Here is a 7,899-nt window from a genome sequence, read left to right as displayed (position 1 = left end):
ATCGAGTCATATGCTTTCTTGTAATCAATCCAGGCTGTGCACAGGTTGGTATGTCGGGACCTGCAGTCTTGTGCGACTGTTCTGTCAACCAGCAGCTGATGTTTGGCGCCTCTAGTATCTCTACTAATGCCTTTCTGTGCTTTGCTCATGTATTGATCCACGTGTCCACTTATCTTAGCCGCAATGATGCCTGACATTAGCTTCCATGTTGTGGAGAGACAGGTTATTGGCCGATAGTTGGAAGAAACTGCACTCTTTGAGGAATCCTTCATGATCAGGATTGTTCGCCCTTCGGTTAGCCATCCTGGGTGAGTTCCATCCATCAGCAACTGGTTCATTTGTGCTGCTAGGCGCTCATGGAGAGCTGTGAGTTTCTTTAGCCAGCAGGTGTGGACCATATCCGGGCCTTGTGCCGTCCAGTTTTTCATACCTGAGACTCTTTCTTGTATGTCTGCCGCTGTGATGGCAACTGGGTTCTGTTCAGGGAGGTTGCTGTGCTCCTCTTTCAGAGTCACCAGCCATTGTGCACTGCTGTTATGTGCGACCTCCTTCTCCCATATGCCTTTCCAGTATCTTTCAGTTTCCAGCCATGGAGGGTCTGCTCTGCTGTTAGAACCCTGCCACTGAGCGTACACTTTCGCAGGTTGTGTTGCGAACAGCCTGTTTATTCTTCTGGCCTCATTCTCTTTCGTGTACCTCTTTAGGCGACTGGACAAGGCCTGGAGCCTTTGTTTGGCAGTTTCGAGTGCTTCAGGTATGGTTATCTGCATGTACCTCTTGGGTATTGGCCTTTTATTCAATTGACTCACATCTTTCTGAGCCCCCTTGATCTTAGCCTCCAACCATCTTTTCCATGGTGGGTAATGGTTGCTCTCATGGTTGCTCTCGTAGCCAAGCATCTCTAGGATCACTGAAGTTGAGGCGTATATCAGCTCATTGGTTTCCGTGATCGTTCCGGTCGGGATCGTTGTCAGTGCTGCATTCACAGTTTCCATGAGACTTTCAGGTGGTACTTCACATAGCCGTTGTATTCGGTTTCTTAGTTGCCCAGTTTTCATTCTTGCCATGACCTTATCTCTCAGCTCAGTTGCTGCTTCACTCAGCATTTCATTCATTGGGGCTGGTTTGCCAATCTCATCATTCATTGGGGCTTGCCTCCCAATCTCTGGTCTAACCTCTTCCTCTGATGTGGCAGCCTGGGACCCTTCACCTCGGAATTTGTGTTGTACTTCATCAATCTCAAGTTGTGATAGCAATTGCCGTTTGTGGATATTGGAACACTGAGCTACTAGTTGTTTCGTGGTCAACCGTGACTGTGGGTTTCGAAGTAACCATTCAGCCCCCATTCGCCGCATGTAACCCCTCTGACTAGGGTTGCTTGAGTAGTAGCATTCCAACAGAGCCATGTTATCGCATCTCGTCCATCTCCTCTTTGTTCCAGTAGCCCATTTTCATCAAGGTGCTCTGGTTCCCCAGCACCTGACGCAGACCTTGTTTGGCCGGGCGACGTCTGAGCCGGCATGTCATTCCATTTATTGTCTCTCATCATTGTATGAGGTAGGCATTAGCGTGAAGGGTCTTGCCCAAGGACCCACACTGGATGATGTCTTTGTGCTCATTTTTCTGTGTCACAAGCGGGATGCGAACTCTGCTATATATATATATATATATATAAATATATATATATATATATATATATATATATATATATATATACACCCAAAATGCACTGTGTATCGCTTTCTCGGTCAGGGGGAGTTCCCTCCGTTATGTCACTTCCGGCATCTGCATCAACTCGAAAACAAGACTTCATGAATATTCAGCGTGAGTTTTAAAACGTAAAATAATGGACGCAACTTGTCGGGAGGTGTCGGTTGTCCTTTAATGCTCGTGAATAAACTTACCATTGCCATAGGGAATGTTACAGCTCACAACTGCTAAATGCAAACATCTCCGCAGGGCTGCATATGGATTTAGCTGGCGATGCAAATAATACAGATACAGCTTTAGTATATGAACTAAATTTCTACAGTTTAGCTAGTGTATATAATGTACAGTCACTTTACATTATAAACACTGTATTACAGTGTTTATTTTATTTTATTTTTATCAAAACTGTGTGCATAGGTGAGGCACACATTTCTCCTGCCTCATGACAGGGGACGCTGGTGATTACAGATATTCTTCTTGCACTCCCTCGGCTGCAGAATAATAGAATTAGTGCATGAGAGCAAGCTACAGTAAACAGCAAGTTAAGTGCAACCATCCAGTCATTTTTTTAGTGTTGCTTGGCCTTATTTTGAGAATGGAGGATTCATACCTAAATTGAAAGAAATAGAGAGACTTTAAAAACTGAAGAAGAATAAGGAAGGCTTCTACAAAGAAGTTATTGATGCCTTTCTTCAGAGGGAGCGGCGCATGGACTTCATTTATAAGTAAAGGTAACTCGATGCTGACATGACATTTAAAACAAAACACGTTAACTGTTGCCAATCAAATGGTGAATAAGCTACTCTGTAGAGTTCATATGTTTGTAAATGTGACTGAGATGACGTCAGTGCCTCACCAGCCATGAACCGCACCGCACGGCACTGATGCGGTGGAATCTTTGCAAAATACGCTCAGTAGAAGTCATTTGAGGTGATTTGACAAAGTATGGAGACAACTTTTCCGGAGGCGTCGGTTGTTCTTTAAAGTGCAATTTGAACATTGGCTCATGTGGTTGGTTTCATCTGTTCATTAAATTGCAATTGGGGACTCAGACTCGCTGTGTACATCTATTTTAACCCTTTCATGCATCCTGTAACCTGATAACATGATAGACCAGACATGGGCAAACTACGGCCCGCGGGCCACATACGGCCCGTTCGGCTTTTTAATCCGGCCCGCCGAACTTGTCCAAATTATGGTAAAAACAGTGTCTGATAGTCTGAAAATGTTAGCGGACAAGTCAGACAAATTTGCCTGCCCGGCCATAAAGAAAGACGAGAAATGGCAAAAAAAACATTGTCACAAAGTATATAGGTTTTTCTTAAATTAAGGCGGTACCTACCACAAACGCTACGCTGCTTAATTTACGGAAAATATCTGTGGCCGAAGTTTTATTGCAGTTGACTTTTACCGTCTTTGTGCACAATGCATTGTTTGCGTTGCGTTGTCTCCTACGGGCCACTGAGCGCCTTTCAAACTCTCAAGTACAATTTACAGTCACGGTTTAATGCAAATTTACTTTTTATAGCGACACAAATTTTGTTAGCTTCTTTTGAATCTTTCTTCTGGGTCTAAGGTACTGTGCATCTACTTTGGAAAATGATATGTAAACGCACGACTTTGCTTCGGACTTTCCCGAGCGTTCTTGAGAAAGTCCGAAGCAGGAAGCAAGCTTCTGATTGGCTGCTGTGCCGAGTATGCAAATTTCAACTGTAGGTAGCCTATGTTTGTGTGCTTGGCCACGATACACGTGTACTGTGAAGGCGAGCGAGGGCGTCCGTGGCGAGTTTATCGAGTGCACGGTCAGGACAATCCATCCATGATTTTGCGGAGTTTAACACAAGTAGATATTATTGAGCTTGAGTATTTCGTTGTGTAACAATATGTATTGAATGTTGAATGTGATTCCTTTTTTCAATAAATGTTGATTTCTTTAACTTTCCACTTTCGATTGAAACTTATTAAAAACAGACGCAATCTTGATAAATTACAGTGCGTATGTTATTTTTATCTATTTACATTTCCTCCTCCCAGTATCTGCAAAATAGTATGTAAATGCCATATCTTGCATATTCCTTGAGACAAATTTATGAACTGATAAAGGCTTTTTTCACATTTGAAAGACTGTTAATAAATCAATCAAAAAACATCCCTTTCATCCCTTTGCTGATGTGAAATGTAAATTTCTCCACTGCGAGACTAATAAAGGCAAATCCAATCCAAATTGGGTTGTAGTGTTCTTACTGTGCTATGAGGTTTGCACACACTAGATTTAAAGGACAACCGACATCACTTTTTTGTTTCCTAACTGACATCAGAAAAATGTTTTATAGCATCTAAAATACCCAAAACATGCAGTATGATATTTTTAGTCAAATGAAAAACACCAATAAAAATGACTTTAAAAAAATCAAAACCGGAAGTGGCCAGTTTCAGAAGGTCCCGTCCCCTTGTTCGTGGTGCCAAGACGTCTTGCATTGCTGGAGAATCAAAACAATGGCTTCAGATTCAGAGAAGATGCTTTCTTGTTACTCATCCAGTCATGAATATGATTCAAATAGTTCTGAAGAGGAAAGCATACATGTTTGCAATCGATTAAATAATTTATTCTGTGTCATTTTGAGGCATCGGGGGGGGTGATGGAATGTCGCACCCAAAAAAGGCAGAAGATGGCGACAATCTTCCGTGTGGAAATGGCTCAACATTTTTGTCACAACACATAAGGATTCACCATCGCGTTATTTATGTGTTTTCCTTCTAATTTCGCCATCAACACGGATCAACACGAAGTTTTCAGACCAAATAAAGTACCGCAAAATACATTGTGATCAAAGGACTGCTACAGTGTGATCTTTCTCGGTGAGGGGCGTTCCTTCAGTGACGTAACGTGAGGACTCGTCACCAACTCAAAAACAAGTCTTCCGGAATATTCAGCACGAGTCTTAAAACGTAAAATATAGCTATATGCGTTGGAATCTTTGTAAAATACACTCAATATAAGTCATTTGAAGCGATTTGACAAATTATGGACACAACTTGTCCAGAGGCGTCGGTTGTCCTTTAATTCTTTAGTATATCCGGCCCAAACATTCCCTCCAAATGGTCCTGGCCCGGCCCCTTCGTCAAATTTTAGAACCCATTGTGGCCCGCGAGTCAAAAAGTTTGCCCACCCCTGTGATAGACTGTCCATTGTAGTAACCGCTGTCCCTGAAAGGATTCATAGACTGAACGCATAATAGTGCAATTTTTGTGTCTTACCATGAGAATGCCATTACTGACATAGTCACTTGGGGGCTCCTCACTAAACAGGAAGAAAAAAAACAACTTGATAAGAATGTACTTCTCACATTTGAGAGCTAATATTTTATGAATATGCGCAAAGCCTGTCACCTTTGGAGCATCTCAAATTCTATTAAAATTTGGTCTGTTTTCTGAAAAAACATGAGAAGGTGGTCAAGGCGAGGAGCATGACACATAAACGCATCAAAGCGGAGAGAGCATCTCTGATCATGTAAACTAGTGTTGCAGGCAACAGTCATAAACCGAGACCCAAACTGAAATTTTCAGGCTCTGATGAAATCATCCAAAAGACAGACAAAATATTTGAAGGCCAAGCATGTCAAAAAAGTACACAATGACATAACCTAAACTGGTTTTTGCATTTTTGAAACATTGCGTCTGCCACATGCTGTAACCTCAATAAGGTCAATTAAATGTTTTCATTTTGTCACCTCGCGAGAATTCACATCGGAGGGACTTTTATTTACCACGACTGACACCATCGTAGATGCTGATTCACAATCCCGGAGTAAATTCTCAGACAAGTTGCCGTCGTCATTTTGGTATTAAAACTTCTTGACAAGGAATACTGATGTGGATATGACAGCAATACCGCCCCCAAACCACCACCTCTCTCAAAAGTGTGACTATAGTGATTGCATTTACCTCAGAATTTAAATTGAATGAGAGTCTTTCTTTCTTTCCAAGTGTGAGGTTGCTGAGATCGTACATCGTCGCTGAAATGATGTCATCGTGCGAAACAGGGTCCTCGTCATGCAGACTGATCTCTAAAACATTCTGGAGAAATATCAAACTACTTAGCGCAGTCTGCAAATTTTAAATCAACAATTGTGTCATCATTGACATCCGGAAGTGTTGAAATTGCCTTTTAAATGTGATACAAAAACACTGGATATGAGCAAACCATTTTATGATAAAAAAAAGAACTCCCTGTGGACTTACTTTCAGAAGGGAGGGAACCCTGAAGGTTAAAGTTTCATTCCATTCCGGATTACTCTTGTTATGCACTGTTTTTGTGTTGAATGCACTTGCAGTTGCCGTCGGAAGATAAAGACTGACGTAACAGTCTGACTCTGAAACTGAAACATAGTGAGCAAGGAGAGGAATGATCTCCAATCATTATTTCACTTTACATGCACTTAATACAACAGTCGATGAGAAGGTTTCTTCAGCCGTCATCTGTACAAAAGTGAAGGTTTCGGACGTTTCGCCTCCTATCCAAGAGGCTTCGTCAGCGAACTAAAGTCTGACTGGTCGTATCGGCCCCATTTATATATCCCTAATGTCCAGACCTGGACACAGCTATGATAGGACACAGCTATGATAGGACCTATCATAGCTGTGTCCGGCGCCACCAGGTCTGGACATTAGGGATATATAAATGGGGCCGATACGACCAGTCAGATTTTAGTTCGCTGACGAAGCCTCTTGGATAGGAGGCGAAACGTCCGAAACCTTCACTTTTGTACAGATGACGGCTGAAGAAACCTTCTCATCGATGGACCACTCCTGTACGACTGAGAGCTTACACAGACTTAATACAACAGTATAAAGTTGTACTTACAGTAATCTCGGGAATGACCAACTTTGGCTTTTAATACAGTCACATTTAATTTCCAGTAAGAAACTCCTTCCTTCTGTTGAGGGAGCCAATCAGAAATAATTACCAACTGTAAAAACGCACTTAAAAACCAGCATTTAAATGGATTTATATCATTCAAACAAAACAGCTGTAACATGACAGCTTTTGATGTGACATGAAAAAATGAATAACTCATTTGACGGAAATATACAGTGTAATGGAACTGTATTTATTATTTGGTATATTAATAGAGTATAATTTTTTTCACACAATAATTCACTGTGATTTATTTCTTGACAGCAAAAAATGCAATGTAAATCTTTGTTTGAATCATCACAAGAAATGCTTTGCAGTATTCCATGGTAAGTAGCTAGTTTTCTGTATCTGTAAAGGAACTATGTATTTTTATGTAAATATTTTATGTAAAACATGCGGATCAAACCTCTAAAGAGGGAGGACACTGATTTGCTGTGGCGACCCCTTGAAGGGAAAAGCTGAAAGGAAAAGAAGGAAATTATGTATGTATTTCATGTAAATATTTTATGTATTTTTTATGTAAATAAAAAAACTGTTATATGGATAAAAGTCTAGTCTTTGAAGTTGCATTTGACATATGTTCCAAAAAAGGCACCGTCTCAATTGAGGTCTTTCATGACGATTGTATCTAATTAGGCACATTATCAAATTTCCTTTATTATTGGAAAATAATAAAAAAATGAAGCTACTAGTATGTTATAATATCCACCAATGACCATAAAAACTGAACAGATTTTTTTTTTTCTAACTACAAAATAATTCAGGCAGTAAAGGGTTAAACAGGGCAAAACTAATCTTTTAATGGGTGACAAGTGTATTCCCATCCATCTCACAAGGGTCGCAGTGAGAGAAAAAATAGAGCACGAGGAGAAAATCCAAACAGAACATACAAACTCCACACAAAGAGGCCATAGCTGAAATTGAAGCCGGTACCTTTGCACAGTGACATCGACTCGCTAATCACTCGACATTATTAGTATTATTTTCTTCTATGGACTACACGTAGCTAGAATGTCACACATTCTCATTTATTTGCAGTGCATGTGAATTTATGATGGGTTTTTTTGCATGAACAATCTGACATTGGATTGGATTGGATTGGATTGGATTGGATATGCCTTTATTAGTCTCACAGTGGAGAAATTTACATTTCACAGCAGCAAAGTGATGAAAGGAATGAAAGTAGAAAAACAAAATACATGAGCTGCTGGAAAGGCAGCCACATGTTGATATTGACATGTTGATATAAATTGTACACGAGTCACTGTTAT

General features: G+C 40.7%; 1 long non-coding RNA gene across 1 annotated transcript; it reads right to left on the bottom strand.

Annotated features, from left to right (window-relative positions):
* Positions 1 to 5,690: 5,690 nt before the first annotated feature.
* On the bottom strand, positions 5,691 to 6,649 carry LOC148889108 (uncharacterized). The gene is made up of 3 exons (XR_016116879.1): positions 6,575 to 6,649; positions 5,953 to 6,089; positions 5,691 to 5,787 (listed from the first exon to the last, which is right to left on the bottom strand). It is a non-coding gene; the product is annotated as an uncharacterized LOC148889108 (long non-coding RNA).
* Between the last annotated feature and the right edge of the window lie 1,250 nt (positions 6,650 to 7,899).

This window comes from Hippocampus bargibanti, linkage group LG13 (assembly GCF_051943395.1).
Source record: "Hippocampus bargibanti isolate YZ-2025 linkage group LG13, ASM5194339v1, whole genome shotgun sequence".
Classification (NCBI taxonomy): Eukaryota; Metazoa; Chordata; class Actinopteri; order Syngnathiformes; family Syngnathidae; genus Hippocampus; species Hippocampus bargibanti.
Note: the sequence above shows the minus strand (reverse complement) of the source record. Positions and strands in the feature narration are given on the sequence as shown.